The following is a 20,537-nucleotide window of genomic DNA, read 5'->3' on the forward strand; positions in this document are numbered from 1 at the left end:
ATGATTACCAAACGTGTGGAATGTTGACTAGCGCGCACCATGGAACGCGCGCTCTCCACCACTTGATATGACACCTCAATTAATTAGGGAGATCAAGTGGTCCATATTTTTTTGATTATCTGATTTTTATTTTTATTCCTTTGTTTTTCATTAATTCATATTAATTTTAATATTAAAAAATATGACAGTTTCACCAAAAAAATTTAAATAAAATCCTCTTTCATTTTCTGGATTAAAATTATTTTTTGGATCATTATTAATATTTTTCATGATTTAATTGATTTTGTGAATATTTTTAATTGTTTAAAAATACTCTTAAGTTTCCAAAAATTCTGAGAAATTTTCTCCAAGGTCCTTTGACGTTGTTTGACCTATGATAAATCTCATGGCCATTTCTTTGGTGTTTTGATGAGGTTTTAGGAAATTGACCAAGCATATTTAATTTAATGCATTATTTTATTATTTTTAATTGATTAAATGCCAAATTAATTGTGTAGAGTCATTTTAATTGACTTTTTGAGTTTGACTTGTGTTGTTGGGCCTTGGTCAAGGTTGATTTGACTTTGTTAGGTTAAGATCATTGGATTTAGGGGATTGATGGAATGTACATTCCATCTCCCAAAATGAATGAATGATCTTAACTTGGTAAAAGTCCTCCTTTGTCCAATTTGTGTTTGATTCATTCCCTCTCCCTCTTCATCTCATTCCCCTTCTTTATGCATTCATGTCATGGACCTATGATATCTTAATATCCTAAGGCTAGTTGATTACAAAATCAACATAAGTATGGATAAGATTAGGCCCCCCACTTTGCATGTTCTTTTTGTGTGTGGTATGTTTCATGAGCATAGTTCATCATACTATGTCTCTAACATGCATTAACACTAAAATTCTATTGTCCGGCCTCAAATAGTTGTGACTTCTACATAAGTCCAATTACGATTGCTTAACATAGCGCTAAACTTTGACACAAAAGGCATAGCATTCTAGTTAGTGAGATTGTAAGTCTCCCCTCTTTCATGGTATTGTATGGAAACTTGGCCTTTTTTCCTTCTTTTGGAAGATGTCTTGGTTCAAGGATCCATGCTTGTCATAAGTGGGTTGAGTGTTCTCCAAAGAATGACTTAAAATAAAAGCAAAGAAAAAGAAATACTAACTTCTAACTCATTAACAACTAACATTTAATTTCAAGTCATTTATTTTTAATGCAATTTAACTTTCGAGGTTTATTCATTTGCCATTATTCATATCATTCAAATTGTTTATGTTAATGTCATTTTCACTTTGTCCACTTAGACCATATTTTGTTTGTGTATATTGTGTTTGTTTATGCGGTCTTTTACCATTAATGTACATAATAAGAACAAAGGCCTTAAAAACTATCTTGTGTGGACTGTTGGTTTGATCTGAGACAATTGGACTTAGAATTTAGGCAACGCTACACCTATGCAAAGGACATGGCCAATGCAAACTTTCATGAAACCAATTGCGTGTAAAGTGAGCATTCATCTTATACAATATGGGAGATCCATCTGAGTTCATCTGCAACATGATCATACTTGAAGTTGTTACTTTGAACCTGTGTCTAATGTCATCTTTGAAGTCATCTGATACATGGGAATTTGGAAGAAGATCATGGAGTTGTTAAGCTTGGATGTGGCTATCTTTATTTGATGTCTTTCTATTTGTGTATTGATATTGCTTGATTTTAAAGTCCAAGGGAAATTTGGGTTTCTATATGACATTCTTGTCTGTTGGATTGCAACCCATTGGTCAGATCTTTTCAACTCTTAACTTTTAAATTTTTGCTTAGGATTAGTCTCTTCATCTCTTCCCCACTTATTTAATTTCAAAAATCCCTACCTCCTTTTAAAAATCTTCTTTGTTTGTGATTTCTAAACTTGGACCATATTGCAAATTAGAAACTTTTGCCTTATGCCATTGCATTTTTAAACTTATTTTCTTAATCAAACTTGTAAATAAACCTAACTATACTTGACTTAAAATTTCAAAAGCAAAAAGAACTAACACTCATTCAAACCTTTTTAGGTCTTTTGTGCCTTTGTTAAACTTAAACTTTTGTTAAAAGCAATGCACTCACTTTGAAATTGTTACCACGAACTACGAGGTTTTGATCCCTCATTTTTATGTTGGTACGTAGGCACAAGTCCGAAGGTCTTGTCAAACATAAAATATAATTAATGAATTCTTTTCTCATCTCTCCATTCTATTTATTGCAAACATCATTTGTACAAAAACACATATGCACACAAGAAAGGGCTCCCTAGGAGTACCTAGGACACTTTGGGTGCTAACACCTTCCCTCTGTTTAACCAACCCCCTTACCTGTAATCTCTGGCATTTTATTAGTTTTGATTTGAAAACTTCTTATTCTTGGGTTTTGTTCGTACTTTTCCCTTTTTCCCTTGGAAACAATAAAAGTGCGGTGGCGACTCTTGTTTAATTGATGTCTAGCTTATCCATAGCTTGATGATCATGAATTTACCGCTACAGAGATCAACCATCAAAATATCTACAAATGTTCTTGATCTCATCCATGTATAAAAGCTCTATCAATTTGGGATCATCCCATGTAAAATCTCCTCTTGGTTACTGAGCTCAACCTAGTGTAAAAGATTTGTCAGTTTGAGATTAGCTTGTCTAAAATCTCTACTCAGTTTGGAGGTCAGTCCATATAAAAGCTCATCTCGGTTTGGGGGATAGCCAATATAAAACTTCATCTCAGTTCAAAAGATAACCAGTATAAAACTCCAGCTTGATTTGAGATTATCCCGTGCAAAATCTCGGTTTGGTTCGAAGGATAACCAGTCAAAACTCTACTCATTGTTTGGTTAGAAGTTAGCCATTAAACTTCAAATTCTTGTAAAAGGAGGTTCCTGGAAATATCTTATTAAAATCTCTCAAGATTGTGAAAACTCTTAGGAAGAATTCTTGGGAAAATTGGTAGATCAAGTGGTTAAGCTTAACATGTACAAATCTCTGGTGTCTTTCTCTTTCCCTTATCTCTTTTACTTTTTAGTTATTTTCCTTCCTCTATCTTTCTATCTATTTATTTATTCTGCTTCATAATTCTTTTTTTGTTTTACAAATGAATTTAAACTCCGATTTTTGCAAAGATTTTGTTTTCAATCAACGATTTTCAAACCTCCCCAATTCATCTCCCCTATGGTATTTGGAGTCACATGTCAAACCTATTGAAGTTAGCATTGCCTAGCGTGGAATTCTATATACAAATGCAATTGCTAGATTTAGAACCTATACTATTAGATTCACCAAACATTTCTGCACATGTATTATAAGAATAAAAAACATCATGTACAAAGAAAAAGAAAAAAACTTGCGGGTTGAGCATGAGGATTCCATATCTAGCTTTGGAAAGAAATATATGCCATTGTCATCAAGGAATTCCATATCAGGCATTTTACATAGAGAGTATTAGAGTGAAACTCAAAAAAAACGTGAATACTCTTAATAACTTTGACATAGACAGAAGGTTTCTAGTGATAGAGAATACATAGAGTATATTCTTAAGTGAGAATTTTTCTAGGTGCAAACATGGACTGAAATTCAAATGACCCCACAGACTTAATAGTTGAACCTTAGTCATTTCCTACATGAACTTTATTATAGCCTAGATAGGATAGGTTTGTTTTTTAAGCAAGAATCATAAGTAGTTAAGTGATGAGATACAATTGAGTCAATGAACCAAGCTTGAGAATCAAGCTCATTTGGTAGTGAGTATTCATGAGTGTTACCTATTGGTTGATGAGTTACTATTATTGCAAGTGTTCTTGACAAAAAAAATCCAATTACGCTTCTTGGACATATAAAAATCTCCAACATCATAAATGGGAGAGGATCAATTTGGCCATACATTTGCATTACGGATGGACTATACTCTTCAGGTATACCTTCAAAAATCATCTCCACTTGATCTTGTTCAGTAATGGTTTCGCAGACACCAAGAAGTGAATCTACAAGAGCTTTGACATGAAGAACCCACTCTGACATAGTACAATTTTACTTCTTTATGGATTTTAGTCCAAATCCAAGATGAAAAACTCACACTATCATCGTTGCATTGAAATACTTATGAATGAGATCCCAACCGTCCTAAGAGTGATTGCATGCAAGAATCCTACATAGCATCGAATTGGAGGTTGTGTGTAATACCCTATTTCTTTAAGGTGTCAAATATCCATTAGGGTGTGGTTTTAGCATCTAAAGTAGATAGTAAGAGATCTAATCAGGGGATTAATCACTACTTAAGTAGGGACTACCAGTCATTATTAAATTAAGTTACATGTTAAGGGAAATTGTGTTAATCTTCAAAAAATATATATATATATATATATATATATATATATATATATATATATATATATATATATATATATATATATATATATATATAGATAGATAGATAGATAGATAGATAGATAGATAGAGAGAGAGATAGAGCTTTCCTCCAACATATAAAGAAATTGTCGAGTTAAAGATTGTTGAAGAAGGAAATATGAGGAGCTTAAATCACCATCTTCATCATTATCAATCCAGGTTCTAATTATGGTGGGGTTTTAGATTAGCATAGCCCTTGGGAAATCAGAATTCTAGACAATATATGTTGGGGATTAGGTTTGCTTGCTTGTTTTTATTGTGTTGTTGTTGTAATTGTGCTGCATGAAACCTTGATTGTTATGATCCTTGCCATGCATGTTCTATTTTGGAGTGTTATGAATGATGTGAACATGTTTGGATGTGTGTTTATGTGTGTCGTATGCTAAAAATGATGTTTGGTGCAGGAAATGGAATTTTGGAAATTTACCCATGAACATTCTCACTTAACCACGACTTGGTCGTGGGTAAATTCCCATGATTTATGGATCCTAGGAAAAATAATTGATTGATCCCCTATGACATTGGATTGTATGCATGGAGATATGCATCATGCGCAAGAATTTCTAAAAAAGTTTCTAGAACCAATTGATTGCTCCTAGGAGATAATCGATTGACACACTTGCATTTCAGACTTTTTGGAAATAGAACAAATAGACAATCAATTGATCCCCTATGACAATCAATTGTCCCCCTTTTCAAAGTTGCTTATTTCCATGTATATGTCCTTGTGTGGATTCTAGGTCATAAATCTTGTGCTCGCTATGCAATATCGTGATGGTTCATGATTAGTGATATTGAATCGTGTGATTGTTGAAAAGTATATCTTCGGCAAATATTTTTATATCATATCCACAGAGATTGGTTGATATTACCGCCGTTCTATAATCCAAATGTTGTAAGTTTAAAAAGTAACAAGGTTGTTTTGGTTGGAAAGTTATCTTGTGAGTAAATGTCACTAAAAACAGTAAAATGGTTTTAATCTAGTGTAAAAGCTTGGCAAGATTGGAGTTCACTATTTCAAATGCTTATGATTCCTTATGATAAATAAATAGATTCAAGATTATTGATGATGTTCAAGTATCCTCTCAAAGTCATTTATGTCTAAATGATATTGTGATAGTCACTATATTGATCCTTAGACGATCTCTCCACCTAACTATCAATATAGCAATCTTTAATGCTTAATACCAAAGAAGAGTAATGAATAAATCTATCTCTACAACTTATTCACTACTTGAAAATTTGTTTTATGTCAAGACCCAAATAATCTCTCTCGACAACTACTCAAATCTGGTTTTCAACTTAGGGCAAAAACAGTATTCAATACATCAACAATCTTTATCATATATCTAAATCAAATGGAATACATAAACATATGAGAATAGCTACTACCTCCAATCTTGACAAAGGGGAGTTTAGCTCCTCATCATCATTGTTACAAAGCAGAAAGTTAAAGAAGAAAAACTTTGTTTTTCTCTCTTACAAAAATCTCAATGTGTGAATGATAATGAATGAAATGTATGCCCTAGAACAATGTATTTTTCTTTACAAAAAGGGTTGACATTTCCCTAATTGGTCATTCTCATCCAAAGCAGAAAAGCTATTCCAAGGCAGACACCAAAATGGCAACAACCTTTTTCTGCAAGACAGCACTTTTGACCCTCAGTCAGCTTGCTGGATTCGCAGCCTTCGCGGCGCGAAGGCAGTTCGCGGCGCGAACTGTTGCTTATCCAGCTTCCTTGTTTGGCAAGCTTCATCCAAAATGTGGTGTTGCATTCTAAAGCCTTCTCATCCAAAATTCTACACAATTAACAAAAATGTGAAATAACTATTCAAAACAAAATAAATTAAACCTAATTGCATTTATACAGAATAGTGAGAACAAAAGTGTGTAATTACATCAAAACTTGGTAAAAGGGACCAATAAAATGATATAAAAAGTAGTATTAATTGGTCCCTAACAACTCTCGCCAACTTAGCATTTTGTTTGTCCCTAAACAAAAGTTTCCACCCTTACAACCAAAGCAATGACATAAAAGATTGAAACAAGAATTTACCAAGGACATTCAAATGGTTCAAAAGTGTTTGGCAATTTTCTCAATCCACCTATCTCAATTCTAAACAAAACATTAATCGGGAAAATGGTTGAGTGCAAAAATCATTCCAATGGATTCAAAGCCATGTATGTCAAAATTGAATCAAACCTACACACACATCATAATAATGATGAATAATATGAAGGGTTACTTTCACTCATCCAAGCAATTAAGTCAACAGCAACTCAAATCATGCGGTTATCACAACAAGTACCAAATCATGTGAAAAATGAGAATCAAGAGGTCTTTCAAAGGTTTTAATGTGGCTTAGGTTACAAGAAAGGATATGATTAAGAGAATTCAACAAAGTTTCTTATCCTAAGGGAGCATTCCCAAACATTCAACTCTACACAATTTCCCTTTCCTTGATCCCTATCTTTTTCTTTTTCTTTTTCTTTTCAACTCCACACAACCATGAGAATTTTCTTTGCTTTTCTTTTTCTAATTTTTTTTCTATGCTCTATGGTTTCAAGGGTATTTTCTTTTTTCTTGTTTCTTTTCAAATTTTCACCCTTTCATAAAAATTCACTTTTCCAAGTTTCTAATCAACTTTTCACTTTACTCTCCCCAACTTTAGATTCCAAAACCAAATTTATTCAATGATGCTCCCTACTTAGACATAAGCAAAAGGCAAAATTTTCAACAACTCGATTTAAGGTTTCAATTGACACGAAAGAAATTAGGATTCATTTATTCCATAATTTTCAATTGATTTTTCAATGATCAATAAAATGAATCCTAAATTAAGCTCAAAGGGGTTTAACTAAGGATTATTCCTCACAAGGTTAGTTGATTCAAACTTTTTGGTCAAGTGGTTTTTCTCACAAACAATGCCTCTATCATTTTCAAAAATTTTACACACAAATAGATTGATGCATGATTTAGCATGATAAGAATGAGTTAAAATAATGCTCGGTTTCCCGCTTTTTAGTGTACAATGGAAAGCCTCCTCACAATTGGTTAAGTCCTATTTTGATTCAAAACTGACATATACTTCAATGAATTTATGACATGGAATTTGCACACACCATCAAACTACTCATGTTAAGTCTAGAAAGCGATAAAGTGTACCTTGAAATGCCGACACTAATTCTTATCATCACCACTTGAAGTGTCCTATGCTTCTTTCTTTGCGATCATTTCTCGGTTGCTTAAAGCTTGACTTAAGAATAAAAACAATTAACAAAAGTGTTGGTAAACCAAAATTTGATTAAAAACACACTTAAATCTCAAACAGCATTCATGCAATTGTCAAAACACTCACAAAAAATAAGGTGCCAAAATAAAGTTATGGTGAACTAGAGCCACCCAAAAGTACATCACAAATTCCCAAAAACAAAAACAAAAATAGTACAAAGAAACTCAGAAATACAACAACTTCTCAATTCTCCAAATTCCCAATCCTCCTCCTCTTCGTCACCACCTACATTTCCAAGAACATCCTCCATCTCCTCATTTGGGTCTGCACTACCTCCTGCACCCCCCATAAAATTTGGCCTGCCCTCAGGCCAATTAGCATAAGCTGCATAGTCCGCTTGCGAAGGAAAAGTGCGGGCCTCTGGCGCCAGAAACGTGTTCTGGAACTGCTGCTGCATGGCATCAAAGAGAAATGATTGAGACCTCCTGGAGGCCTCAAAGCTCTCGCAACAGTAGTTGGCAAACGCCATCTGATCAAAGCCTGGGGTAGTGTGAGGTTGAGGTTGAGGTCGGGGTCTGGCTCGGGCTCTGGATGAAGAAGTTCCAGGTGCATCAGTCTTATCATTCTGGTTTTGTAGAAACCTGTTCAGATATGCGTCATTGATCACACTAGTGATCGAGAAGTGTACTTCCTCTGGGATGGGAACATTTGCCTGACGGCACAGTCCCATGATAAGTCCTGGATATGCGAGTACACCTGCTTTGCCACCGAAATTGGTTCCGCTTAAAACCATCTTTCTCATTTCGCCTGCGATGATGGATGCGACATCCACAGACTTCCCGACCATAATGCAGTACAATAGACACCCTACGTCCAGAGGAATTGTGGTGCTGTGGCTTCTTGGCCGAATATTAGTTAACAGTAGCACAAGAAAAGCCCTAGCTCCCAAATTAAAATTTTCTCTTTTCCACAATTTCGGATGTCCTTGATCATTTAGTTCGAAGGATTTTCCGCTGAGGCATAGGGTAGCATTTACCGCTTCAAGATTCCACCTGTTAGCTGCCTCCATGGTATGATACTCACAACACTCACCCTCTCCAAAAGTTAGGGGATTACCCAGATATGAATTAATGTCATCCCTTCCAAAGGAAACGATCTTACCCCTTACCCTGGATCGGTAGATGAAAGCCGTCCCCTCCTCTCGATGCATAGCGTTCGCATAAAATTCCCGAACGATATCATAATTGATTGCTGCTTCTGGTTCGCATAGTTTCATCCACCTTCGTCGTTCAAAAGCCGCAACCACACTATGATACGTCCCAGTTGGAGCTAGACAGATAAACCTCTCAGGCAAGATGGTTCTCTTAATTAGGCTTTCGAATCGTGCCTCGTGTTCATCATTAATGAACCTTCTGATTGAACGGGCTTGAGGAGGTGTCGTGGTTTTAGTTCTTTTTGACATCTGGAATCAACACCAGAGCAACCACGGAACAAACATGGAAAGAGTTAGCAAATAATCACAAAAACATGGCTCTGGAATTCCCAGTTCGCGGCGCGAAGGCCAGTTCGCGGCGCGAACTCTGCGAACCAGGAAATCTCCCAGAGCTTCCTAGGGTTCCAACAATGGGAAGCAATCAACTCCCAATCAGTTAAGGTTTTCACATCTACTCTAGTCCTAATCTAAATCAAACATGCATAGTGATTTCAAAAGGTAATCTACAAAAAAAATTGATTTCTAACCAACCCTAAATATAAAACCCAAAAGGGATTGGAAAAGAGGAATTGAGGAGTACATACCTTTTGAAATACTACTTCTTGCTAGCAATTGATGATTAGGAGAATGGGAAATGAAGATTTTAGTATTTGGTGGGTTTTTTAGAGTGGAGACGAAAGCGCGGCAAAGTTGGAGTTTTGAAAAAGTGTTGGAATGAGAAAAGAAAATGACCTAACAGAATTTAAGTAATTCTGTCACGCAAGGTTCGCGGGGCGAACAGGGTTCGCGGCGCGACCTGAGACTCTTTATTCAGTTCGCGGCGCGAACTAGGGTCGCAGGGCGAACTGTGAAAAATAGAACCCCAAAATTCTAAATTTCTGTTCGCGGCGCGAACTGGGTTCGTGGGGCGAACTGTGAAAAACAGAACCCCCAAAATTCAAAAAATTTAACAGAGATGAAAATCACATAACAAAGAAAAATAAAATGCAAACTTACGACGTTGGGTTGCCTCCCAACAAGCGCTTTGTTTAACATCGTTAAGAGCTCGACGGTTCAACGGTCTTCACGATCCGGCTTTGTTGAGCAACTTCCTCAAGGGCTTTGTTGTCTTCAAGAGGTTCTTGATGAACCTTCGATAAAATCTGATACCACCCATCTTTGGAACTACTTGCACAACACTCACCCATTCACCATCGGAGATAGAACAAATCATCCCGGCCTCCAATAGTTTGACAACCTCCTTCTTTTTCAGCACTTGAATCAATTTGTCTTCCTCTTTTGTGGACAATGTATTACTAACGACCACCGTTTAGTACAGTCATCCCCCAAGAACAAATACTTCAAATTTGGCTCTAGTTTTGGCTCTTCCACTTCCTTTGTCATATCCAAGCCTTCGTTTACCTCTTCATGAAAAACAAGTTCTCCATGAGACTCTAATTCATGCAACATTGCTTCCATCTCTTTTCCTTCATTGTTGGTCGAAACTTTGTAGACTCCGATAAGAGATTTCTCTGATGGATTAGAAACATGAACCTGGTCTGCGATCTCAACTAGTCCCTCCTTGATGGCATCGATTCGGAAGGAGTCATGCTTAACATTAAAATGCTTTTTGGCTTCAAAAAGATTGAAGGCTACCTCTTCATCTTGCACCCTCACTTTCATTAGTCCATCATCAATATCAATCATCATTCGGGCCGTTTTCATGAATGGTCTTCCAAGAATTATAGGAACCTCACGATCTTCATCCATGTCTACTATCACAAAATCTACCGGAAACAAGAATTTGTCCACCTTCACTAACATGTCTTGAGCAACTCCATATGGTGAAGTGGTAGACTTGTCAGCTAGTTGTAAAGTCATCCTTGTAGATTTGATCTCAACATTTCCCAAACTTTTGACAATGGATAGGGGAATTAAATTGATGCTAGATCCCAAGTCAATTAAGCCATTACCAATATAGGTATCTCCAATGGTTACCGGTAAAACGACTCGGCCCGGATCGGATTCCTTTCTTGGGAGATTCTTTTGAATGATGGCACTACAACGTGCATCGAGCAAGATTGTCTCATCTTCCACATGTCTTCTTTTATTTGTGAGAATATCCTTCATGAACTTTGCATACCGTGGCATTTGCTCTAATGCGTCGGCGAATGGAATATTGATTTGAAGTTGTTTGAAAATGTCCATAAACCGTGCATAGTGTCTAGCAGTATCCTTCTTTGACGGTGCATGCGGATATGGTAGATGTTTAATTGGAATGACATTCACTCCTTTGTCTCCTTTTTTTTTCTTTTTTGGTTCGATTTCCTTATTCATTTCCGCTTCACACTTTCGTTCCTCCATCAATTGTTGGTTCTGCTGTTTTCGCGGCGCGAAGGAAGATCGCGGCGCGAACTAAGCAGTTTCTGCCACTTTCTCCTTCCCACAAGCCACATCCTCATTTTCCAGCATAGCATCCATATCATTCTCAACTGTAATCTCCTCACTTTTTTTACTTGTCAACTCTCTACCGCTTCTAGTAAAAATTGCTTTACAATGCTCCTTTGGATTGGGTTGAGTGTTAGCGGAGAAAGAGGATCCTGCAGTTTGTTCCGACAATTGTTTTGCAAGCTGACCTACTTGATTCTCCAAATTCTTGATTGCTGCCTCGGTGCTCTTCTGATTTTCCATGGAGGTTTGCATGAATTGTTGGAGAGTGTCTTCTAGCGTTGAATTTCCTCCTTGCGATTGTTGTCCTTGAGAATTTGGGTGTTGATAAGGACTTTGCTGCTGAAAATTCTGGTTGTTGAACCTTGATGGTTGATAACCTTGATTGTTCCTTTGATAGCCTTGATTTTGATTGTTCACATAACTCACTTCTTCTAGTGGAGGGCAGAAACCAGTAGGATGATCTCCTTGACATAATTCGCAACATGCTACTTGATGTCGAACTTGAGAACCTTGAATTTCCTTCATTTGTTGTGGAAGCTTGGCCATTTGTTGAGTAAGCAACTCCACTTGTTGAGAGAGTAGCTTATTTTGAGCAAGAATGGCGTCATTGGTATTTAACTCAAGAACTCCCGGTTTACGTTGTGAAGGACTACGGTCATGTTGACTTTGACGATCATTGAGTGCCATCCGGTCAATAATGACTTTAGCTTCTTCCGCATTCTTTGACATAAGAGAGCCACTCGCGGTAGCATCCAAAAGTGTTTTGTGAGTTGATTGGAGCCCATTTAGAAAAATGTGGATTTCAGTGAGCTCATCAAAACCATGACCCTTGCATTTTCTCAACATTGACTTGAATCTTTCCCAAGCCTCATTTAAAGACTCGTTGCTTCCTTGAGTGAATACTGCAATAGCCGTTTTGGCTTCCATGAATCGGGATTGAAGGAAATATCTTTCTAAGAACTTTTCCTCTAACAAATTCCAATCCGTCATCACTCTTGATTCTTGATCAAGGTACCACTCTTTTGCCTTTCCCACTAAGGAGTGTGGGAACATCCTCTTGAATAATGTTTCTTCACCCGCTTCGTCTATTCCCGTAGAACCCGCAATCTCATAGAATTTGATGAGATGGGTATACGGATCTTCATGATCCATTTTGGTGAATGGATTTGCATAGAGAAGTTGGAGGATTCCGGTCTTCATCTCCGTATTTCTTCCTCCACGGGAAAATTGAGCATTTCTTCTTGGACTATTAGCGGACATTTCGGTACGATTGTCATCCGCCATGTTTCCGTCACAAGCCTCTACAACCACTTCTTCGATTGGAACAAGTGCGGAAGTAGATGCTTCTTCTCTCCGGTTCCTCTCTTCGGCTAGTTTCCTTCTTCTTCGTGTTTTGCTATTGAGCTTCCGAAGTGTTCTTTCAATTTCAGGATCGAATTGAAGTTGCTCCTCGGTTGCTTTTCCTCGCATGCACTAGAATCTACAAAACTAACAAACCAAGTGAAACAAAAGAGGGATAACAATAAAAGTAACAAAACTTAAAACAATGAATTATTGCAATGCTTGTAATATCGACACCAATCCCCGGCAACGGCGCCAATTTGTTGAAAAGTATATCTTCGGCAAATATTTTTATATCGTATCCACAGAGATTGGTTGATATTACCGCCGTTCTATAATCCAAATGTTGTAAGTTTAAAAAGTAACAAGGTTGTTTTGGTTGGAAAGTTATCTTGTGAGTAAATGTCACTAAAAACAGTAAAATGGTTTTAATCTAGTGTAAAAGCTTGGCAAGATTGGAGTTCACTATTTCAAATGCTTATGATTCCTTATGATAAATAAATAGATTCAAGATTATTGATGATGTTCAAGTATCCTCTCAAAGTCATTTATGTCTAAATGATATTGTGATAGTCACTATATTGATCCTTAGATGATCTCTCCACCTAACTATCAATATAGCAATCTTTAATGCTTAATACCAAAGAAGAGTAATGAATAAATCTATCTCTACAACTTATTCACTACTTGAAAATTTGTTTTATGTCAAGACCCAAATAATCTCTCTCGACAACTACTCAAATCTGGTTTTCAACTTAGGGCAAAAACAGTATTCAATACATCAACAATCTTTATCATATATCTAAATCAAATGGAATACATAAACATATGAGAATAGCTACTACCTCCAATCTTGACAAAGGGGAGTTTAGCTCCTCATCATCATTGTTACAAAGCAGAAAGTTAAAGAAGAAAAACTTTGTTTTTCTCTCTTACAAAAATCTCAATGTGTGAATGATAATGAATGAAATGTATGCCCTAGAACAATGTATTTTTCTTTACAAAAAGGGTTGACATTTCCCTAATTGGTCATTCTCATCCAAAGCAGAAAAGCTATTCCAAGGCAGACACCAAAATGGCAACAACCTTTTTCTGCAAGACAGCACTTTTGACCCTCAGTCAGCTTGCTGGATTCGCAGCCTTCGCGGCGCGAAGGCAGTTCGCGGCGCGAACTGTTGCTTATCCAGCTTCCTTGTTTGGCAAGCTTTATCCAAAATGTGGTGTTGCATTCTAAAGCCTTCTCATCCAAAAATTCTACACAATTAACAAAAATGTGAAATAACTATTCAAAACAAAATAAATTAAACCTAATTGCATTTATACAGAATAGTGAGAACAAAAGTGTGTAATTACATCAAAACTTGGTAAAAGGGACCAATAAAATGATATAAAAAGTAGTATTAATTGGTCCCTAACGGTGATTATATGCATGATGTATATCATGCAAGACATTATATTCTTTGCTTCATAAGATATTCATATGTGAGTTATAGCTAAATAGCATGTACTCGGATAAAACCCTAATCAGTCATAAGAACGCATGTGTATCTTATTATACAAAACGATGGACAAATGTCGTTTAAGGTAACTGACGGAAACATTTGGAAACATATCGGATGTGAGTGAGGTATATGAAACCATAGTTGGTGTAATAACGTATTCGTACTGTGTTGAAGTATGAGAGATCAAGTGTGGTCGTAAGAACCGGTAAATTCATGATATCATATGTAGTAACTAACGTGGGTCGTTACAGAATGACTATGAGAAAGTCGATTGCTTGATCGAATATGTAGTTAGATAAACCTCTAGCTTATGTCAATTAAGGTAGAGTGGTGGAATCATAATCAATGATGTGTTTGTATGTGTATGCTTTATTAATGGAATAATTGATAAGTGAGAAACATATCCCTTAAAAGAGAATAATTAGGGAAAGAGTTTAGAACACCATGATTGTGTGCGCGAGCTTACCTAGAGGATATTACTCGGTAAGCGACAATACCTTATGATCGAGATAGCATTTGACGATGTTAGCTCATGGAAAGTGTGATAACACTTCGAGTTTGGAAATTATAGATGTCCTGTGATTCCTTAGGGAAACAAGTGGGATGGTTACATGAATGTCAACTTAGACTTTTAAAAGATGTAACCCCATAAAGTGTATTCCACGCAGTGGAGGTCTGACATTCCATTGACCATATCTGATGGAGAGTATAACACATATAGGGGAGGTCTGGTATCCCATTGACCATATCTGGTGGAAAGGACTTCAGTGCAATCTGTGTTGTGGAGGTTTGATATCCATTGATCATATCTGGTGGATAGTGTATTCTATGCAGTGAAGGTATGGTATCCATTGATCATATTTAGTGGATAATGTGATCCATACAGTGGAAGTCTGGAATTCATTGATAATATCGGGTAGATAGTGTAGTCCATGCAGTGGAGGTCTGGTATTCCATTGACTATATATGATGGAGAATGTAAGTGATACACTGGATGTCTGGTATCTCATCGACCATATCTGATGGATAGATTGGTAGATCCTTGTGATCAACTTCAGGGCTAATCACCCTTGAGTTGCATGACAAGTGCCTTCGAGAGCATGACATTCGTATATTATGAGGAGCTAGATGAGCTTTGTTGTTCTCGTTACTTATATGATACGTGAGTGTAGTATTGATGGTAATGAAATGGTATTTGAACCCTATAGAGCCAAGTATACCCATAAGATAGTGAACTCCACTGAGATTTAGTAATCTCACCCTAATATTATTGTCGATTTTCAGGTGAGTAGTAGAAACTACAGATTGTGCAAGACGACCTGAAGCTTGAAGACCTAGATGTCTTATGGATAGTTTCCGCTGTGTTTTTTTCTGTTTAGCTTAATGGACACTTGTTGTATTAACTAGTAGAAGACTTGTGCGAACCCACGGGTAGAAGCATTTATATCTTAAATTATATATTTGAAATGGAATTAAATTTAATGAAAAATTATTCTGTATGACACAATTGTATTCAATGCACATTGAGAGTAATATTTATGAATGTTTTATTGGCTGAATCAAATTGGTTGTGTCCCGTACTACTTCAATATGATTTGGTTCACTAACGAAGCATAACGGTTTGATTATTTTAACTTCAGATCAATTAAGTTTGACGATTGGTTCAGTTCATGATTTTTTAAATAGAAAATTTCCTGAATTATTTGTGGCGTTGTCTTTCAAAATCACATAAACTATTTAGGCAATATGAAAGATGTCTTTCAATGAAGAAATATTTCATCTTAGGGGGTGTTTTATGTTTTTGTAAAGAGACTATGTAAATTAAATTATGAAAAGAAAATGTTATAATCTAATATAGAGACAATAATAAATAAACTCATAAACTATTTACTCCAAAAAGAAGTTCAACAAAATGTTATAAGCTATTTCTTAAATAAACTCATATCTACACACACTACAAAATTCCTTGAACATATTCCTAAAAATGCATAATTGAATTCAATCACAGTTGTCATACCCCGATTTTGGTCCTGAATTTTTTCCATTTTTTCATTTTTATTAGGCACTTGGCCTAAAGTTCGTTTGCATACATTCATGACCAAAGGCAACCATCCACCTCCAAATCCTTAATCATGTATCCATAATCATTTCATCATTTTCGAATTAATTCTAGGAGTAGCGAACTAAGTTCAATTTGATTTTGATCCAAAATTGACATTAGAGATTCAAATTGATTTTGAGGATTAGATTAATTTTGGAAATTATTTCAATATTTTTTGTCGATTTAATTTTAGAAGTTTCGATTAATTAGCCATGGTTGTATTATTTGTTGGTAGGCCATTTAACCACTCTTTTATCATAAAAAATTCTGCATGAGTTTACAAATTTCAGCCCATATCCAAATTCCTTAAACCCACAATTAAATCCATTTTTTCCAATCCAATAACCCAACTCTATTTTTAAATCCATTTTTTTCAAACTATATCCAAAATCCATATCCATTTTCATTATCCATTTGGAACCAATTTAAACCATTTCATATCCAAAATCCATTCAATCATAACAATTAACCATTTGAACCCAAAGTTCATTAATCCAAAACAATTATCCAACAAAAACAAATCCCAATTCCAATCCCATGAGAATTTCGAAATAGCCCCCATCCAATGCACTTCATAGCCTTGCATCTAATTCCACGCGATCCACATGTCCAACACGGTTCAATACCTACAAAGTAAATGAAACATAAGAAAGCCATGAATTCTATTTGGTGTGCACATTCAAGACACCGAAGTCGTGCGTCTAGCATACCATACATCAACCATTCTATAAAACCGTAACAAAGCCATATCACGATTTCATCCCAGTTCATACATCAGACCTGCCACGCCAGTTTTGGCAACAATATTTCAAAACCTGCAACCACGAACCACAAACACATCGCAGAACCATATCAAGTGCAATGAGACCTCCAAATCTGGTTTATCTAAAAGCTTCTCGGCGGGCATCTCAGCATGTACCTGAAATAAAGAAAATGGTGTTTTTGTTACAACAAAGAAATAAAGAGCAAATGGTGAAAATTCTTGGAAGAAACCAGAAAGGAAATTATTGCAGTGCTCAACAAGCACAGGAACAGTTCCACAGGCATGGGAAAAATGCAATGTTGCAAAGAGAAAGGCATTGACAGAAGCAACAAATTTTCAACAATCCAATGCTATTGAAATCACAAGGAAAATTTCAAACGAACCTTCCAAAAACTTTGTCTCCAAAACCGATATCCATCCATCTCCTTATTGTTATCACAAAATGGAGTATATGCCAAAGGTTTTCCTTTTGAATCCATGTCATAGAGTTCTCCCATGTCAGTCCTGATAATCTGATCAGCATCCACAAAAATGACCTTCTCCAAGGAACAGACAAACTCCCTTCAAAGAAAGAAAGTTGAGAATATTACTAAAGTTGCTGAAAAGCAATCTGGTTTGACAATAAGCCAACATCATTATATTTCACGCTATCAGTCTCGCAAAGTGACAAACCAGACAGTTTTGGAGATTAAGGATCAACTTATCTTTCAAGGAATGCTTTGCAGAAAATGAGACACATGGAGGGTTCACTGTCTAAGGCCAACCGTGCTTTCTTAGACAGCTCTGCTATGGCTGCTAAGCTCAATGCGATGAATGATAACGCCGAAGAACAAGTTCGTTCTCATCAACGAGAAGCAATCCATCTTGTTCATCTTGCTGCTAAGACAGTGGCGGATGCTGCACAACAAATGACCAAAGTGATTAAAGGTGCCAAGCCAATAGCCTCATTTGAACCAAAACCTGCACCCAAAGTATAAAAAACCATTGAACCAAACCACTTCATGGGATGTTTAAGAAGGCTAAAAGAAATACAAGAGAACAAAACAGTAGCAGATTGATTATAAACACAAAGAAGAAAAGCATCGCCTCACGTAACTGCCAACAACAATGGCGTTTTCTTTTTCTTCTTCCCGCTTCCTGTTATTTCTCATGATTGTTTCTGACTGCATCTGCCTCCGATGATGTGAACTTGTTGCAGTAATAATCAAGAGCTCACCATCACATTTTGCAGCCAAACCAATAGGCTAGGAAATACCCATTCAACCAAAGCCACGTGAAAACCAAAGCTCCTCACGTTTTCACCATTTCACTGCAGTAACACAAAATAATTACCAAGCGTTAAAATTTCAGAAAAATCCCAAATTGGCATTGAGACAAAGTTAGAGCGAAAAAGTGCGTAGGTAGAATTACCGTTTCCAGATTGTAGCATCAAACAGGACATCCCGATTCTGAGCATAAAAAGCACTTCCAGGAAGTTTCTCTATTGAATCTTTGGATACCAAATCGAAACCCTAATCTGCAAAATATAAAAGGAGAAGAGAGGAATCAGTGAGGGGGGGACGAAAAAAATTGAGAGGCAGAAAAAGATACTACAAAAAACCCTAATCCCAAAATCAAAGCAAAAACCAGTATTTGAAGAGGTGAAGGGAGAAGATTCAAGCATTACCTGAGCTCGCCGTCACCGTCAAAGGTGAGCCGTCCTGTCCAACTTTCTCTTGGGAACCATGGTTTCTTTATCTTTTCGCGCTTAGATTGAGAGACGATGACTGAGGTGAGGAGCGATTGAGGGATGGAGAGAGTGAAGGTTGGGGACGAGCGATTTTGAGTGAGAGAGAGTGAAGGAGAGACGCGATGAGAGCGAGAGAGAGATTTGTTGAGAGTGAGTTTGAGAGAGCGATTCTGTGAGTGAGGTTGAGAGGGAGGGAGGACGATGAATCTCACCATTTTCTTTTTCGTTTATTTCTTTTATTTTTTAAACAACACAAACATTAAAGCCATTAAAAAACTTAATATGTTTAGTCTTCTTTTGTTTTTTTTAATAATGGATATTAATGCATTTGTTTTTTTGTGTTCCCTAGTAATTTACTAGTTATTAGTCCCAAAGACCCAACAGCCAGGCGGCTAGGGTCACCATTTGGGATTCCTCCTTTATTTTTATGAGTAGTCTAACAGACCATTTCATTTTCATTTTATTTTTTTAATTAATTTTGATTTTAACCTATTCTGGTTTATATATCCAAGTTGTTGTTGTAAATAATAACTAGTCATGAGTGGCCTAGTGGAGAGAGGTTGGTTTCATGGTCTTTAGTGGAGCGGGTTCGATACTTAGGGATAACCAATTTTTTGTGTTTATATTTGTTATGTTTATTATTTTATTTAATTTCTTTTTCTATATAGTACCTTGCTATTTATTTTAATTTTAGGTTATTAATACCCATTTCCATACCCTTGTAAGTCGGTTGCTTTTAAGCATCGCCATCAACCTCACATAGCTTACTCTTGGGCTTTCTTACAATGAGCCGGTTCTCTTGCACTTACACTCATACTTTGCATCATTTATTGTTTGGGCCCGATTTAATTATTTCATGATTTTGAATCCCCATTTGACAAAATGTACCCCACTCCCCCGATGTGTAATAATTTTGTACTGTTTTATTTCTTTATTTGTTTGACTGTTTAGTTAGATACTAACACAAGAATAAAATCAACCACTTCCAAAAAATACAAAAATAATGACTCGATCCAAAGTCGAGTATTTTCTCAATAAACAAATCAATTCATTTCTCCCTCCTATTCTATTCCATTTCTTTCAAACTTTCATCAAACGCTTGATTCAACGTCAAGCCATTTTCTCTAATAAAAACTCGAAAAATATTAATTTATAGTTAAGACCTTTTCAATAAGATGGAAGTGGAACGTGGTGTATACCACGCACTCCTGAGACTAGGATTCGAGATGTATATCTCGCTAATCCTAGCTTTCGCCATCATCCAAATTTATCCACTTTGTTTTCTCTCAAACACTCATCCAATTTTCTCTTAAACGTCCATCAATACTTGATCTAGGGTCAAGTCATTTTCACAACAAAACTCAAAATACCTAATTCTTATTTAACACTTTTTCAATAAAGGTGGAAATGGAACATGGTGTATACCGTGCACTCCTGAGATTAAGATTTGAGACGTATGCCTCGCCTATCTTAGCTCTCGCCATCGTTTAAAATTGTCAATGTGGTTTCGTCAAACCCTTTCTCAATCAAACCTAAAAATACTTAATCTCTAGCAAACACTTTTGCCAATAAAGATGGAAATGGAACATGGTGTATACCGTGCACTCCTGAGGCTAGGATTCGAGATGTATATCTCGCTCATCCAAGTTCTCGCCATTACTCAAAATACATCCAATCAATCAAACTCTTTTCTCGCCGCCGTGCGATTAATCAAAACCTTTTCAAAAACGAAAGATATATTGTCTTAAGGTGATGCAAAACAATGTTTCGGCCACGATTGTTGAGTAGAGATAAATGACGCTTTT

Source organism: Lathyrus oleraceus, chromosome 3, assembly GCF_024323335.1.
Source record: "Lathyrus oleraceus cultivar Zhongwan6 chromosome 3, CAAS_Psat_ZW6_1.0, whole genome shotgun sequence".
Lineage (NCBI taxonomy): Eukaryota > Viridiplantae > Streptophyta > Magnoliopsida > Fabales > Fabaceae > Lathyrus > Lathyrus oleraceus.